Source organism: Pinus tabuliformis, chromosome 6 (assembly GCF_031772625.1).
Source record: "Pinus tabuliformis cultivar Carrire ecotype Pingquan chromosome 6, CPIR1, whole genome shotgun sequence".
Taxonomy (NCBI): domain Eukaryota; kingdom Viridiplantae; phylum Streptophyta; class Pinopsida; order Pinales; family Pinaceae; genus Pinus; species Pinus tabuliformis.
In genome coordinates, this window is record NC_142292.1 from 1,115,995,638 (window position 1) to 1,116,015,379 (window position 19,742).

Genomic DNA, 19,742 nt, shown 5'->3' on the forward strand with positions numbered 1-19,742 from the left:
CCTCTTGGAGCATTCAGTTTGAGCTACAGATGTGGCACATGCAGTTGTCAGAAGGAAATACGCTTTTCTTGTGGGTCAGTTGTGCTATTGCATGTATGACTTCAGTTAGAACTCATGTGGTTGAGTTCTGTGGAGTTGGATGTGGAGTTGATGGAGTTGTGTTCAGTTTGACTTGGTTAAACTAGTTGTAATTAGTCTAACTGCAAATAGACTAGTGATGAGTGATGTGAATTAATTGATTAAATTAATTCACTAATTATTAACTCATAATGCAACTGAAGAATACATCAGTTAACTCAGTGCATGTACAGTTTAGTGGAGGCAGGTGTTAGAGGTTGAGATTGCTATCAGTTGTGACTATAGTTGTGCATGAGATCTTGCACAATCAATGGATTGAGTATGCCCATTAGGATTGTGCAGTATATGCCCAGTGATATAGCTTGTGATCACGTGATTTTCAGTGTGGGTGATTTTCACTTGGTATTGTGCAATAGAGGCAGGCAAAGCAGCAGAGGAGATTTGAACCTGTGACTTGTTCGGATCTGAGCTAGTTTTGTATGTAACAGGTGGAGATAGTGCTGAATACTTGAGAGGAGTATTATACTATGCATTGTTACATGTTCTCAATCATTAATATATAGATAGTGTGGGGTTTTCAGCTATAAGCTTTCCCTGGGTTACATACTGTGTTAATGTGTGCATGCGATTGATGTTTCATTGTTTTTGATGCTGCTAAATTGATGATCAATGTAGAGGAGGTTATGTATTATGCATGTATTCCACAATAGTGTATGATCAGGATAATCTCTATGAATAAGTGTTTATTATTCAAAATTTCTACAGTCCATGTGATGGACCTTCCCTAAAAGTCTCCTAAAAATCCCTGGGAGAAAAATAAATTAAATTAACATAATGGGAGAGAAATATTATGTTAATCACATAGTTGGAGAGAAATACTAAGGGGGGTGGAATAAAGCACTGCGGGAGGGAAAAGCATGCTTTAAAGAACAAGAAAAGTATGTTTTCGAAGAAAAAAATCTAAAACAAAAAAGCTTAAGAAAAAATGTTGGTAGACCTTACAGCATGACGCTGCTAAACTCTATTGGGAATAAAATCTATAAAAGGAACCACCTAAGAATCTGATCCAAAATGGATCTATAATAGACTTCTAAGTCTAAAATGTTCCTCATAGAGGAAAATTAAATTCTAGGGCTGCTCCTGGAAATAGTCCCATTGCATATATCTTTTCATTCTGAATTTGATGCAACTTGAATGGGCTAAAACGGACTTCGGATGAGGAAGTTATCGCAAAAAGAAGCTTGCCTTTGTTCCTTTGAAAGGAGGCAAATTCTTCCAAAAATGGCATAAAAGGCCTTATAAAGGAAAATCGCATCGGAAGGGTTAAGCGGGGGACTTAAGGCAAGGGTGGAAGGAAGCCCTGACTACGACCTCTGACTTATCGCATCGGAGGTAGGCCTTCACCCAATATCGAGACCCCAGGCATAACAACATGCGACTGGGCGAAATGTGATATGCGATGGAGTGATTGCAATATCAACATTGGTAGATCAATGTCGGTGTATGCCATGGTATAAGGAAAGAACCCCTGGGCCGTAGCGAATGCGATATGCCGATAGCAACGTGCGATCTCAGCCGTTGGATTGGGAAAAGGGATCAATGGTCAGGATTTAATCGACGGTCGGGAGATCGGTGATCCCCAATGCCAGGGCCAATGTGATTGCGATAAGCGATAAAGGGCCGGACTCAATGGGATTATAGACCCGATTGCATAATATTTGAAATCCAGAAATTCTTATTTTCAATGTATTTCCCGTGTAAATGGGTTTTTGGCCATTTCACCATGCAACTTGTGATTTGCGATAGGAAGGCGGACTTGATGGGACTATGGACACGATTCTATAAATTTTGAGTTCTGATATAAAAGTGTTTTTAGGATTTTTCTATGTATTTGTGCATTTCCGTTATAAAACTGAAATACAAAGGAAATGACCCGAAGCGATAAAGTCGGACCCGAAAGATTTATAGATGCGAATTTGTGTTATTTGAGTTCCGTGGTAAGCGAGATTTCAGGCGGACCTCAAGCGGTAAGTGGTATTGGACGGGCTCCACTTGATCCCATACACTGGCCAACACATGGCATGGTGCAAGAAAGAGAAAACCACCTTTTCGGGCGGGTAATCTCTGTGCACATAAGCCACCCAAACTGGATGTTAGCCATTGGATCGAAGATCAAGCAGATCAATGGTGTGAAATACAAAGGGGCTTGCGACAACCATAAAAGGCGGACCTGATAAGATTGTAAGCGCGATCCTATATTATTTGAAGTTCGGTTAAATGCCCATGATGGGTTTTTCATGCGTTTCTTGTGTATTTTCGTTGTTTTGGTTGTTATCGCTGGAGGAAGGCAAAATGATTGGGTTTTCCGTGTCGATGGTTCCTTTCCACTGTGAATGGATTCTTGTGGTGAAACAGTCAAGTTTTCCATGATGGAGGACTGCAACCAATGCCACACAAATACACAGAGAGCTCAATGGACGCAGGGGAGAGAGTCTTGGGAATGCACGTAGAGGCCGAGAAAAACACTGAAAACTCAGAGAAAGGGGATTCTAGAAGGCACAGAAGCCGAGATTAATGTGTTGAGGTAGCTTAGAGAGCCAAGAGCTGAGAGCGGAAGGCAAAGAGCGAAGAGTTAGAGCTCAAGATAGCTGCGCAGAACCAGAGGGTCGATAGTAGCAAAGAGCCGAAGGCCAGGGCCAAAGCTAGGGATAAGATGGTGTTCTAAGCCCACTGTGTCTATGTAATACAATGGAGTTGAGCGTGGAGCTTGTAAAAGAATTGATGCCATAATCCTAGAGAGCCTAGTCGAGTTGACTAGAGCTCAAGGAGGTGTAGCCCAAGAGTTTTGTGTGAACTCCATATTAATATTGTTGTTATGTGTGTTTGTTTATTTGTTGCATTAGTCACTGTCACATGTATTTAAATATCAGCATAAGCAACAGAACTTAAAGAAATTAACAGTTAAAGGAAAATATAAGCATACACCTCTTTTCAAGCACTTTTAATTCTGCAATTGGTTAATCACTAGATCTTTGGAATATATATATGTAAGCTTTGGAGTGGGAGAGGTTCTTGTAAGTTAGAAAAGAAGCCTTTAGTGCCTCATTTTCAGATCAGGTGGTATCAAAGCTTAAAACTTGATTAACCCCACCTTCAAAGAAGGTTATATCAGAACTGGTTATATCCTGATGTAGGTGGTATCAGATCAGAATGCTTGATTGATAAAGCAAAGATTGCTTGTCTGAAAGGTGTTTGGGCAGTCAAGGATTGATTGTCTGATTAATTGTATGCTTGTTTGCAGACTAACTATTGTTTGAGTTTGTAGAGGTGAAGGGAAAGCTATTGATAGCTCAGTCTAGGAGAGGACAAAAAGGAAGAAGGGTTGAAGGCATTCTTCTTATTCCAAAGGACCTCAAAGCAACCCTTGAAGCACAAGAGTTTTGTTGCAAAAGGTTATTTGAATAAGCTCTTTGTTAGTCTTGTTGAAGTTCTTTTGTTCATTTTGATAATGACAACTTCTACAAGTGAGTCCTCAAATTCCTCCCTCATCACAAGAGTCTTTGATGGAGACATGAAGCAAGACTTTTTCATCATGATGGACAAGGTGAGAGAAATGTATGAGGATGGAAGGAAGAGAAGCATACTTAGAGAGTAGTTGAATTCTATGGAGGAAGAGAAGCAATTGCTTTCTGATAAATTGCAAGAAATGGAGAGGCAACTTCATATTGCAAATATGAACCTGAAAAGAATGCATGACTTGGAGACACGGCTCTTTGTTGCCAAAGAAGCCTTAGTCAAGTATTAGCTTGAAGAAGAGGTAAAAAAATCTTGTTTGTCTTCAAATTCTTCTAAGAATGCTTATATGGGTTCTTTTGAAAAACATACCAGAGGCATAGGTTCCAAGTTAATGTCCAAGATGGGCTATGAAGGAAAAGGCTTGGGCAAACATGCACAAGATATTGTTGAGCCAATAATAGTTGAGGAAAGGCCTAAGTATTTGGGTCTTGGCTATGGACAGTCTTATGGAGAAAGTTCCAAAGCTACCATGAATACCATTGAAACAGTGCCAAGAAGGAGTTTTTTTTCAAGTGTTCTACCTCAATATTGTGAAGATTGCATTCTTGGGGAATGCAATGGTGTGAAGCATATTTTGCAGAAAGAAGGTGTATATCAGCATACACTTGAACCAAAGAGTTGTGGAAACTCTGACAGCCTTGAAGAGGTTGATGATGTTCCAAAGGGAGCTACTTCTTCATTCAGTCCACCTCCTCAAGAAGGCAATAAAGGTGAAAGAGAAAGGTATAAATCTAGTTCTTATCATATTCCTTTTGATTATGTTAAGCATGGTAAATTTCCATATAAGTATGGGAAAGGAATTTCATGTTCCTTTTTTGGTTTGGATAACCATAGTGTTTCTAGATGTTGGAAGAGAATGGCCACATACAAGAAACTTTTAAAGGAAAATAAGCAAGGTGCCAAAGGTCCATTGGACAAGGCAAATCATGTTGTCAAGGGGATGCACATGTGTTGCACTTACTGCCATAAGCAAGGACATATTGCTACAAATGTTGGACTCTAAATCCAACAATGCTTCCACAAACGCTGAAGAAGGTGGAAAGAGAAAATGGTAGAAATGCAAAGGAAGTTTCCATGGATGATGTATTTCAGGATGATTCACATGTTGATGCTGATGTGCAGACAAAGGAAAGACCTTTGAAATGGATTGGTAAGAAATGGCTAGAGTTATTATCATATTAAGATTGAATGTCTATTAATATATGGCACATATTTTTATTTCTTTGTTAATGGAATGCAAGTTGCGGGATTTTACCAATAAGGTGAATGGAGAAGTTGAGTAGGAGACTCACTTTATTGCTACAACATTATATTTGATTTCAGCTTTGAAAGTATAGTGTGCCTAAGCGAAAGTTGAAGTGCATAAGCATGATGTGCATGAACACAAGGATGTTGATGATTTCCTTGTATTTGAACATGCATGTGTAATTAATTTGCAGGGTTGATTTCTTTGACATGCATGTGATGCAATATTGACTTGGGAAAAGTTGATTTGGTCTCCAAGATGGAGATAATGATGAAGTATTCCATCTTTTGAAAAGATGTAAAGACATGCTTGACTTGAAGGGTCATTTGTTTTAAAGGCATGTTTTGTGGACTTGTTATCTATTCCATCATTTGTATGCAGATGTAAGACATGGAGGTATTCACAAGATGTGAAAATCTATTTCTTTCGTTGAAGCAGAAGTTTAGGCCATCCAGTTTTTGTCTGTATTTCTGTTGTTGTTAACAATTGTTGTTGACAGATTGTCAAACAGGTACAAATAAAAGTTTTTGTGAAGCAGAGGTAACTTCACATTGGTTTGGGCCACCTTAGATCAATGATCAAGGAAGAGAAGTTCATACTACCTTCTGTAACCTTCTCAACAGGAGTCTGCATGAAGTCAAGGAGGAAAACCGTTCTTCCCAGGAGGACCAACACATCTAGAAGGAGAGTGGTCAAAGTCTTTGGTTCAGAGGCACTATGCAAGGCAAGTGTTTGGAGGTTGAATTAAGAAGAGGGTGTTGTTACTCTCATTTACTGTTCAGATTAGTATATCAGTCTTTTGGAGACCAAAAGTTATTTTAGTGGGAAGGTGTGATCCAAAATGGATCTAGAATAGAATTCTAAGTCTAAAATGTTCCTCACAAAGGAAAATGAAAGTCTAGGGCTGCTCCTAGAAATAGTCCCATTGCATAGATCTTTTCATTTTGAATCTGATGCAACTTGAATGCGACTTGCGATTTTCGATAGGAAGGAAAACCCGATGGGATTATGGATGCGATTCTATAAATTTTGAGTTCTGACATAAAAGTGTTTTCGGGTTTTTTCTGTGTATTTGCGCATTTCTGTTATAAAACCAAAATAAAAAGGAAATGACCCAAAGCGATAAAGCTGGACCCGAAAGGTTTATAGATGAGGCTTTGTGTTATTTGAGTTCCGTGGTAAGTGGGATTTTTGGCGGACCTCAGGCGATAAGTGGTATTGGATGGGCTCCGCCCGATCCCATACACTGGCCAACACATGGCATGGTGCAAGAGAGAGAAAACCACATTTTCGGGCGAGTAATCGCCGTGCACATAAGCCACCTGAACTAGATGTTAACCGTTGGATCAGAGATCAGGCAGATCAACGATGTGAAATACAAAGGGGCTTACGTCAACAATAAAAGGTGGACCTGATAGGATTGTAAGTGCGATCCTATATAATTTGAAGTCTGGTTAAATGCCCATGATGGGTTTTTCATGCATTTCCTGTGTATTTCAGTTATTTTGGTTGTTACGACCAAAGGAAGGCAAAACGATCGGATTTCCCACACCGATGGTTCCTTTCCACTGTGAACGGATTCTTGTGGTGAAACAGTTGGGTTTTCCATGATGGAGGACTGTAACTGATGCCACACAAATACACAGAGAGCTCAATGGACGCAAGGGAGAGAGTCTTGGGAATGCACGCACAGGCCAAGAAAAACACCAAAAACTTAGAGAAAGGGGATTCTGGAAGGCACAAAGGCCAAGGGTAATGCGCTAAGGTAGCTCAGACAACAAAGAGCCAAGAGCAGAAGGCAAAGAGCCGAGATCTAGAGCTCAAGATAGCTACACAGAACCAGAGGGTGATAGCAGCAAAGAGTCGAAGGCCAGGGCCAGAGCCAAGGATAAGATGGTGTTATAAATCCATTGTGTCTGTGTAATCCAATGGAGTTGAGCATGGAGCTTGTAAAAGGACTGATGCCATAATCCCAGAGAGCCTAGTTGAGTTGACTAGAGCTCAAGGAGACATAGCCCAAGAGTTTTGCGTGAACTCCATATTAATATTGATGTTATGTGTGTTTGTTTATTTGTTGCATTATTCACTGTCACATGTATTTAAATATCAGCATAAGCAACAAAACTTAAAGCATTTAACGGTTAAAGGAAAATATAAACATACACCTATTTTCAAGCACTTTTAATTCAGCAATTGATTAATCACTAGATCTTGGATATATATATATATATATATATATATATATATATATATATATATAAAAGCTTTGGAGTGGGAGAGGTTCTTGTAAGTTAGACAAGGAGCCTTTAGTGCCTCATTTTTGGATCAGAATCAAAGGGGGATTCCTAAAGGCAAGAAGTCTTAGCTCGGGGGGAATTGGTGGAGGCAGTTCCTGGTTCGGTGGAACATGCTCTATTCCTGAGTATTCCCCAAGAAAAATATAAGGTTTCATAAAATCTTGTTAATAATTTATTGTTGATTTTATCTTATTGCTGATTTTGTGGCATTCAATGATATGTATTGATAAAATAGAGAAGATGAGGTATATTTGTATACAGTTGTTTATATTATAGTTTGCATACATAGTTTATTATTTTCCTATGTTTTCCTATCCACAAAAACATTACAAGGGCATTAAGAGGAGACTTAAACTCTCTTGTTAGTGATGAGAATTATGATGAATTCATAAACGGTAACACTAGAATGGAGAATTAGATTTAACGATATAGGCATAGTTGTTTTTAATTTTATTAGAATTATCAGCCATTAAATTCTATGTAAATAAATAACTGTTTTTTTAGGGCATGTGACTATATGTTATTTGCATGTGTTTTATTGTAGGTAGTATATGGACATAATAGAGATAGATAGAATCTAATAGTCTTATAATAAATTTACTTACTGACGCATGTGGTAAATTTCACGAGTAGTGATGAGATTTATTACTGTATAAATATGATAGCCTTCAAAATTATTGAAGTACAGGTATCATGAAGGATTTAAATTCATATACTAGAAGATAGTTAGAAGAGCAACAAGAGGCTGCACAATTATTCTATGGGATGCATGCATAACCACAATAATATCAAAACTCTTTTGAATGTTGTTAGGTATATCTAAATCAGGAAGGATATAATCAGTATACCTATAGGAACCTCACTCGGGTAGTGCAAACATAAATTGTATAGTTATGGCTAATAGATGGCATGAATGATGAGTACAAGAGCGTCCACTAGAGGGAAATAATTTAACCAGTAATCATAAATATGTTTCTTTCCATTTAGAATTATTAAGATGTCAAAATAGTTGTGAATGAACTGGGTCAGCCCATTTATTCGAGTAAATTTGGTTATGTGAAGTGATTCATGTTTAGATGAATCTTGCTTGGTAAAAGCACAAAGTGCATTAATAAAATGAATAGTTGTAAGACATTGCTAGTAGCATAACCAATACAAAATATATGTTGCTTGTGTGGAGAAATTAAAACAGTTGTAAACGAGAGATAACAAATAATGATTACCTCAAAAGTAATTATGTAGACACACTACGCCAGAACATTATGATAATTTATATAGATATTTGTTCATTAAACTCATACTTGAATTACATGATTGCAGAGTTCCAAATTGTACACATATCTTACTATCATAACTATATTGATAATTATGCTATGGAGGGAAATTCAACACAAAACCTAGTCACATGTATTCAACAATTATGGAAACCTTTTGGATATAATTAAGAAAAAAAGCAACCAAAATAATCCAACACCAACCTTGAGACGATCTCAGTTCAGCATTGTAAATTTGTGATTGTTACAACCATAGTCCAGTTTTTGGGACATAAGTGTTGTGGAAAGAAAAGGAAATTACAAGCCATATCAGGCTCATGAGACCAATGTAGGCTACAGGTCAAAGGTCATCCAGTTCACTCTAGCTAAATCTCTTGAAGGGTGACTTGAATATAAGGGTTCTTAGCCAGAAACCCTCTATGGCATTGGAACCCTTTGTTTTTATTTCACTCCATTCGAAATCGAACAGCCAGATCATGGGTAACAAAAGTAAAGACCAACCTGTAACATGATAATTAGAAATTAGAAGTGGAGGGAGCTTCTCTGCCAGAAGGAGGTGAGTGAGAAGTAATTGTGAAAGTACTTGTAGCACATTCATTCGAACAAGAGTGAGTACAATGAAGTGCAGTATTGAATTCAAACCTCAAGTGGTTACTTAGAGTGATTCATACATGTAATTGTAGAAATTTCCCATGCTTTTCCTATGGTACATTCAAGGAAAACCCGTTAGCACCTTCAAAACCTGCACTGCTTGTTTGGACTCTAAAAATAAGTAAATAACCAAAAGTGCTTAAAATTTATATAGGATAAGTGGAATGAGAACCAAGGAACCTAGAGCCATGATGCCTGAGCTTCTATTGAACAAAGGGTGGTGCCAGAGAACGGACAACCCTATTTGACTGGAAAATGTATAGGTACCTGGTATTTAAAAAAAAAACATAATAACCTAGTACTCAGCACAATGTGAATTTAGTGATAGACTAACCTTAGGAATGTATACAATGACCAAATGAACAAATATGTTTTACCTAACGAAGACCCACGAGCATTGCGGTCTATTATTTCTATTAGCAAAGGAGTTCCCTAACATCCATGAGAGGGAACTCAGTAAAATTAATGAAAAAACATGTGCTACAATAATAAATTGAAATAAAGGTACAATGTATACCCTAATGGTGACCTCTATTATCCTCGTAGTAACATGGTTAAATGAAAATAATATCTTTGAAGCCAGATGGTGTGCCCTTATCATAGACGGAAGATATATTAAATTGGTTAAGGGTTCTTCTCCCTAGTTTCTATTTTGTTTGGTAGGAGGATAAATATTCATGGGTTAGCATCCATAAGTGTGAAAGAATGGCATTGCTAACAAATTATGAGTTATTATGATGACACTTTATAGACTAAGTAGATCCATGCAAATAAACGCAGATAACCGAATTAAAAAAAAAAAAATGGGATGGAAATGAGGTATGTGACATATGGTATCATAGTTGTAGGTTCAATATTGAGGCCTATGGGCCAAACCACCGTTGGAAGCAAGGAATGAGCACCGACTAGATCATGCTTAGGTATAAATAGAAGATGAATTATCCCCTTCAACAGCATAATGGTTGAAAGGAGTAACAAAATAAACTGTATTAAACCAATTCATGAATTAGTTGATGAATAGAGATATCAGTAATTGGATACCTATTACAGGTGCAACTCATATGTGAGAGTGGTATTAATTCCTGTCTGCTTAAAAATAAAATTGTATTAAGAGTTCAAGTGTATATAAGAAAAGGACCCTTAGTAAGGTGAGATTCAGTATGAAAAGTAAATTGACAAAAGACGTAGAATAAACACACTGCTCAATCAAATAAATTTCAAGAAATAAGATAAGGCTAAGGAAAAAAGCATGTGTTGGGGATATCTATGCAAATAAAGAGAATTTATACTGAGAAAAGAGAAAATAAATTACTAGCAAATACTTACCTGTTCAAATTTAAAGAGAATGAAATACCATTATACCATATATGAGAGATGTAATAGATTATTGAGAATGTCCAACGATTATGTACAAATGTTTTGTTTTAGGTGCTAAGTGCCACAAACTCAAGAATGATATTCTGTATACCAATTTTCTATAGAAGATAAATACCTCTTTAGTCCATCATAAGCTTGTGGCTGAAGTAAATAGAGTATAATAACAGAAGAAGTGATTCCATTCTTGGTGTTAAATGTAATGATAGTACAAAGAAAAATCAAACAAATATTTTTACAAGGAAAGGGAAAGGGAAAAGTACCCAACAAATATTTATGGGAAATTCCTTAAGACCTACTGTCATATACAAATTTTTACTATAGTATATTTCTTTATCTGATGGAAATGGGAGACATGCATACAGTTAGAAATTAGAATTTATCTTCCAATTACCTTGCAATACAAAACAGTCTATGGGATTTGACAAGTTATTACTATTATATATGACTTGTATGCCATATAGCCACGAAACTCATTCTGAGAAGGATGATCTCTTATATGTTAAATCCAAGACCCATATATAAAGGGAGAGATGTGGGATGAAACACAAGAACAGTTGGTGGAAACTATGACACACAAAAAATGATGTGAGGTATAGTTTCCCTGAACAAAAGTCTAGAGGTATATATTATTATAGCATTGAATTGTTAGCAATAATTTTATATGAAAGCACTAAAAATAAATAAATATATTACAAAGATGTTACACGAGTAAGTTTCCTAAATAATAACATATAGTTGATGTTAGTTGTGACATACGAGATATAGAACATGTGCAGAACAAGTACCACTTAAATACAATATGGAAAGCACAAAGATTTATTATTTTTGTTACTTGATGGTGAACTTTAAAAACATAGAATACAAAAAAAAAAAATCATTCATATCCAGGGAGGAATGTAGTGCTCTGATAATAAAATCAAGAAGCTTTTAAATGTGTTTAATGGCTTAATAATAATGTTAGGCACATAATGGAAAAAGGAATTTTGAAAAGAATCCAAGTAACCAAGTACATATTTATAATTTAATGGAAGTAAGATGCGGAATCATAGCTAATAATGATGTATATTATTGTTCTATTCAAGGAAGAGATACAATGGAAGGAACACCTGATAGACCATCTCACTAAAAAAATGCTTAGGTAAATCTTATAAGCCAGAGTAAGGCAGTACAAGAAACATTAAAAAAAAATGTTCCATATGAAGTGGAATCCAACAAAAAAAAAAAACTTTGCATAACAGAAGAAATCTTCTAGAAAAAATTGGGATTATATGGAAGAAAAATATATATATATCCATGGGTAAATACATATTGATATATATAGGGGTATGTGGAATAATGGAAGAATTCAAGAACTTAAATTATGAAACAAGAATATTAACAAATTGTCTAAAAAAGGTTATTGACCCTAGGGATGAGGAGCATGTAGTGCATCTGCATAATACAAGGCATTGTAAGTATATAAATACCAACAGGAAATGCATTAAAAAAAAGGTTAAGAACATGTATCCTACAAATACGGTTAGCACAATAACAAAAAGTATTGGAAAGGAGTTTCTTTAGCATATTTAATATTAATATCCATACAAATTAAACATTTCTATCAAGGAAATAGCTAAATAATTTTGTAACCTCCCCGTTTCAGGAGACTCGGGAATTGAGTAACTTGTGGATTAAAAATTACAAAGTTTAGATATGTGAATACCCTCAATAATTGGAACATAGAGTGTGACCAATGAAAATTTCCCAACAAGAAAACATTAAAATACACACACACACACACATATATATATGAAATCCTTAATAGGAAATTACAATGGCCATGAAGAAGGAAAAATAGATTTTTGACCAGAGAAAAAATAAATAAAAAATAAAAATTGAAGGATGAAATAGTCCTCAAACTTATATGGGATATAAAGTAGAGGGATTGTAACCAAGAGAATTGTTTGACAAGAAGATACCTGAGGAAAATGTGAATAGTCACATAAGGGAAAGGTCGCTAAATATGTGATATATACGCAATATGGGATAGAATATCATCGTAGATTGTGGTGAGAGAAAAAACAAATCACCAGAACAACAAAGTAGATAGAATAATAGGAGACAATCAAGTTAAAAATAATAGAAATAGTGGCATTTTAACTACCCAAGAAACTAGAAAAACATAAAGGCACTCAGAGGTAGTGTAAGAAAGGTGAAGAAATGGTTAGCCTTACACAGAAAAGGATTAGATTAAAATGGACCAAAGCTAAAATTAGGAGTGAAAATATGTAATCCCCCAAGTCTAATTGCAATAAACCTTGACTGGGGCAAAGAAAATAATTGATTGTCAACAATTTTAGGACTGAAATCATCTCAAATTTATATGGGATTAGAGATTAATATTGTTATTTTGTTAGAAACTTCACAAATGAACAAAAATGGCCATAAAATTGGTTGATTGGAATGATGTAATCAGATAACCTGGAAATGTTAATTGAATCCCTAGAGTAGCCTAACAAAGTGGAAATAATAGTTGCCTTAATCGTGCATCCATAGTTAGGAAATAAATCCCCAAACTTAAATTTTGTTGGATGATGTATTGTTATAATATATATGCAAACATGTGTAAAGATGTTTGGAATAGATAGAAGAAACAAATTATGCCAACATGTTATATGTTAAGACATTCGATATGCCTAGAAATGCAAAAGGGAAAGACTCCATGATTTTACACAAGAGTAAGATGCACACATTATTTATAGATAACATACAATGTAGGCCAAACCAGAAAATTCAATAGAATGAGCTAAATGTAAATAATGGATAAGGTGTAAAAATAAAAATGGGTGTTGTAGAGTCGAGGAATTATATTTTGTTTGACCAAGAAACATGAAGTATATCAAGATAACCCTTAATTATCTATGTTGGTATTGTAAATTTCTTATATTTTTTCCTCGTACTTGTGTAGGCCTATAGAATGGTATAGAAACATGCAGCAGTGCCATCATGATGGACTTAACTAAGTCCACCTTGGAACGAAATTGATAATAATATAACAATGATAAAAGTGGCATAGGTAATAGGTTGCTCCACACTTAAGTATGCATGACAATAGTATCAAAATAAACACATAAAATAAAATCTTGCAACTAGTTATTTAATTATTATGGCCTCTATGTAAATGAGATGAAAGGAAAAGTGGAAATTCCACATTTTTAATTTCACATTGAATGACATCCATATGACTTGGTATAGTCGTGAATAAAAGGACAAAAGAACCCATTGGTATTGTGGAATAATATACTAATATTTTTGCCTTGTTGGGTGCATGTGGATAGTTTTGTTGGGTGCAGGTGGAATGCATGAATGAAAATAGGAAGTACATGTTTAGCATGTATGAAAACATGCTAGGGAAGGAGCACGAAATGAATATAAGAGTATGTGTGCTGCAGAGTTGAGCCATCACTCAAAATAAAGAAAAGTGAAAGCATTTAATACTGAAGACACGGGTGTAGGAATAAAAAAACAAATGCAGGAGGCATTTCCTTTCCATCTTAAGAAAAGATGGAAATGAGGGAACATCGAGGACGATGTTTTATTAAAAGGGGGGGAAGATGTAACACCCCTATGACTCTGATTTTTATACAGTTACTATTTTTAGAAATTGAACTATTATTGGATTTAATGGTGAGGGAAGCCATGATGGGACTTATGTCATGATGTAATTATATTATTATTATTGAGTTAATAAATAAATTTCTTGAAAATATTTAGGAAAGAGCACTAGAGTTTAAAAGTCTTCTTGCCAGCTTAGAAAAAGTTGTGGTGGTCAAGTCCACATGATGGACCTTCCCTAAAAGTCTCCTAAAAATCCTTGGGAGAAAAATAAAAGAAATTAAATTAACATAATGGGAGAGAAAGATTATGTTAATCACTTAGTTGGAGAGAAATACTAAGTGGGGTGGAATATAGAATTGCGGGAAAGAAAAGTGTGCTATATATATATATATATATATATATATATATATATATATATATATATATATATCGAAGAAAAAAAACTAAAACAAAAAGGTTGGCAAACCTTAAAGCAGGACGCTGCTAAAATCTGCTGGGAAGAAAATCTATAAAAGGAACCACCTAAGAATCAAAGGGGGATTCCTAGAGGCAAGAATATATTAGCTCGGGGGGGAACTGGTGGAGGCAATTCATGGTTGGGTGGAACATGCTCTATTCTTGAGTATTCCCCAAGAAAAAGATACAGTTTGGTAAAATCTTGTTAATATTTTATTATTGACTGTATCTTATTGTTGATTTTGTAGCATTCAATGATATGTATTGATAGAATAGAGAAGATGAGGTATATTTGTATACAAGTGTTTATATTATAGTCTGCATACATAGTTTACCATTTTCCTACGTTCCCCTCTCCACACAAAAATGGCGGGTGCATGCAGAGGAGACTTAAACACTCTTGTTAGTGATGAGAATTATGATGGATTCATAAATAGTAAGACAAGAATAGAGAATTAGATTTAATGATACAGGGATATTTGTTTTTAATTCTATTAGAATTATTAGTCGTTAAATTCTATGTAAGTAAATAATTTTTTTTCGACGGCAGGAGACTATATGGTATCTCCATGTGTTTTACTATAGGTAGTATATCGACAAACTAGTGATGGGGTAGAGTCTAATAGTTTTATAATAAATTTACTTACTATCGCATGTCCTAAATTTCATGGGTAGTGATGAGATTTATTATTGTATAAATATGACAGTGTTTTTCTTCGAAAGTATCGAAGTACAGGTATAATGAAGGATTTAAATTGATATACTAGCAGATAGTCAGAAGAGCAACAAAAGGTTGCACAAATATTCTATGTGATGCATGCATAACCACAAGAATAGAAAAACCCTTTTGAATGTTGTTAGGTATATCTAAATCAAGATGGATATAATTAGTATACCTATAGGAACCCAACCTGGGTAGTGCAAATATAAATTGTATAATTATGGCTAGTAGATGGCATGAATGATGAGTACGAGAGTGTCCATTAGAGGGAAATAGTTTAACAAGTACTCATAAATTTGTTTCTTTCCATTTATAATTATTATTATATCTTTGTTAAGCAGGAATGATTTATTTCAAGTGCTAATGTTTGTAAGTACACAAAAAATTACCATGAAAGAAGTTACATAGGGCCATTAGATAACTACTACCAATATGAAGAAAAAACTTTGATTTCAAAGTAACACCATTGTGGAAAGAAATGGGTGAGATTTATCACTTTTCCATGAGTTGTGTCTCTGTTAGCAATAGGATAATAACAACCAACGAAAAAAAAAAAAAACAAGGATGAAGTCGGTGATCGATAACGCCCTATATATATATATATATATATATATATATATATATATATATATATAGATAGAGAGAGAGAGAGAGAGAGAGAGAGAGAGAGAGAGAGAGAGAGAGAGAGAGAGAGATCACCACCTACCAATTTACAAAATCATAGTGATAAGATATTCTTAAGAGCTTATGTTGCCACGAAATCATAGTGGGGTTTCTCCCAAACCAAATAAACACTTCCAACTTCTAGTGTTGGGGTTTGGAGTAATTTTAGGAGCAGAAGACAGATCTAAATAACTTAGACCGCTAGTTATTCCGAATATGTCAAAAAAATTGTGAACAAACTAGGTGAGCCCATTTATTTGGCTAAATTTGGGTATGTGAAGTGATGCATGTTTAAACGAATATTTCTTCATAAAATAACATGATGTAGTAATAAAATGAATAATTGTAAGACATTTATAGTAACATAACCAGTACAAAAAATACATTACTAGTGTGGAGAAAGTAAAATAGCCATAAATGAGAGATAACACATAATGATTACTTCAGAAGTAATTATGTGCACACACTATGCCGGAACATTATGATAATTTAAATATATATTTCTATATTAAAATCATACTTGAATTACAAGATTGCAGAGTTACAAGCTGTACACATATATTAATATCATAACTATACTGATAATTACGCTATGAAGGGAAATTGAACACAAAACCTAGTGTAACAGCCCTGGTGAAAATTCCATGTAATAAAAGTAAATAAAGGAAAAATAATAACCAATAATGATGGGACACTTATTCCAAGTTGAATGTTGGGAAAAATCCTAGTGATGGGGATCACTTGTGATTGTTTATGGCTATGGAAATTGGCAAAGGCAATCGCTAAGGCTTTAAATGGCATTTTGGAAAAATTATTTAGGAAAATAATGTAAATTATGAGAAAAGGGAGGTGAAAGGTCATGGGTTTAATGTGAGGAAAATGAAGGAAAATAATGGAAAATGAAGAAAATAGGGACCTCATTCATAAAAAGGCTTCTGAGGATCAGTTGGTAACATTTTTCCAGTTCAGTTTTGGATCTCTCTCATTATTCTCTCTCATACTCTTGGAGACTTAGAGTTTTATTGGAGCACTCTTGATGGGTGTGTCATACTAGTATTTTTGGAACAAGAAGGAAAAGGAAGAGTAGGAAAGCACAAGAAGGCAACAGGATCAATGACTACATCATATTTTCTTGCAGGTACCAAGTTCCATGTATGTTTCCTTCACTAGTTTTGGCATGCATGGAACATGCATGTGGTTTCTTGGTTGTGATCTATCATTGGCATGGAGGATTGCCCGGATTGACAATGGATTGCCTAGCCTTGCCATTTCCTAGATAGCCATGGTGATTGTGGGTATACTTTCATTGTTTGTTTTTTGTTGTTTCTCATGTTTCCTTAGCTTGGGTTGAATTATTAGTTCCTAGAAGCCCTGGTTGGAAAAACACTCTGGAAGCCCTATAACAGCTTGGGTTGAGTTACTAGTCCTGGAAGCCTTGGTTGGAAAAATGCTCTGGAAGCCCTTGTTGGGTTGAGTTACTAGTCCTGGAAGCCATGGTTAGACAAATTCCATGTAAACCTAGTGGCAGTTGTGGGTTGAGTTACTAGTCCTAGAAGCCTTGGTTGGGACAAACGCTCTAGAAGCCATAGAAGGCCTTGATGGAGACCAATCTGATGATGGTTTTATGATGTCTAACTCTGAGGTGGAATCATTATTTGATGGGTTGAGGTGGATGGACTCTGGTAGCCCTGGATGAGTTTTGATTAATGTGTTCTATGAGATCCCACATTCATGCTTGGAATATGGCACGAGGGTGAATGGATAAAGAGAGATTTGGCTCAGCCATTCTACATTCGGCGCAACATGGAAGTCCCATCCCAGGTTTGGATTTTTCATCATTAATGAAAGATTAGTTCTCATTGTATTTGTATGAGAATTTTTATGGATTGTATGTGGTATATATGGTTGTACTTTCATGAGTATTTTTGCTACTATTGTGATGGTTATGTGTGTGTTTTATGACAACATCCATGTGTGTCTCTCATCATGTTTTTACTTGTAACTGAACGATCAATGTATCTATGACCTAATGAATGGAATGACAGTTGATGTGTTCAGGCATCAATGATTCTTAGCAATTCTCAGCTAAGTATGAGACCCTTGTGCTCAGAACTATTAATTTCACCTGTAGATTACACATTTGCAATATGTTTGATGAAATTCCTGGCATGGATACTACGGATCCATTCAAGGTATTAACCAAGTATTTGCTTTAATATTGTCATTTCCATGTTATTTTATTGATTTGAAGAGATGGTTCAATTCTAGGCAATGACCTAGGCTCTGGGCCTGAAAAAGTGGCTCAAATCCTGGAGTCGCTAGCATAGCACTAGAAACTTTGGTCTCTGGTCACTAGCAAGCAAGCTTATGAGAGTGACTTTGGGTTTTTGGTCACTCCCTTGCACATAGCATGAGAGAGACTGTGACCTAAGAGATACAGAACATAAGTGGGACCTAGGGACAGGCTGCCTGAGTGGTTGACATGTCTCCTGAGGGTCCTGTAGCTAATAATTAATGTATGTATGGTGTTTTTTTGTTCGTTCCACTTCCTTAACGTGAACTAGGAGGTCGAATCATATCATAGTGGCCTCTCATCGCATGTTGAACCCAGATGGCTGGTTGCTTGGGTATCTGTTGGATTAGGGTGTTACAGAGTGGTATCAGACAATGGTTCACCCCTTGGACTGGATGGGCTATGTGTTGGTCATACATGCATTTCAGTTGCATGTGTGTCTTTCACCCTTGCATTCCATGTGCTTGTTGCATTTGCATGATGTTGTTCATGGTTGTAGTGATTTCATCATGTGAAATTTGAGGTGTTATTATGGAATGCATCGTTGTGAGTGTATGAGTGGCTACATGTCGATTTATGTCACTTACATGTATCATTGTAGTATGCTTGGTTACATTCTTGCATGCTTGGTTACATTCTTGTATGCTTGGTTGCATGTATCATTCTTGCAGGTTTGATTTCAAGTATTGTTCATTCATGCTTGGTCATATGTGTTTATGCATATGTGTGGATGGTTATGCATTGCTTATGCATGTTCATGTTTGCATGTGGTCAAGTGTATAGTGACGTAATGATGGTGGTTTTCATGCATGAGGTCATGGTGTGTGTTGTTGTTGAGGTCATGCATTGATGACTGGACCCTAGATAGAATGATGGTTTCATGGTCCTATGCTTATGTCTTATTTTTATGTATGCTATCATGATTATGTTATACATGTATGATGCTGATTTGTTGATCTTGCAGACAAGGTGTCCTCCTCGAGCTATACTAAGGTACATTGGTTTATTGTGATTTGGTTTAGCTGACATGATACACCTTGCAGGAAGAAATATCAAATGGCTAGCAAGATGGTTGACTAAAAAGACTCTCCTTGTGAATCTGAAGAGCAGTATGGTGTTGGGAACCCTTCCAATTTGGTAGTTACACTGAGAAGCTTAAAGGAAGAGATAAGGAGTTGTAAGGTAGATAATGACAAAATCATATAGGCACGGGAGAAACAAGCAGAGGTAAATGCAGTAATACTTCGGAGTTTGTCATATTTGCAGAAGGAAGAGATAAGGAGTTGTAAGGTAGATAATGACAAAATCATATAGGCATTGGAGAAACAAGCAGAGGTAAATGCAGTAATACTTCAGAGTTTGTCATATTTGCAGCAACAGGGACCATGTCAGATCAACTATGAGCAGGAGGATAGAACTAATGGGGCATATGGCAGTCGATCACATGGTAGTCACAGATCAAATAGAGATGACACAATCAAAGATGGCAGATGGTTGGACACTCCAGATAGGA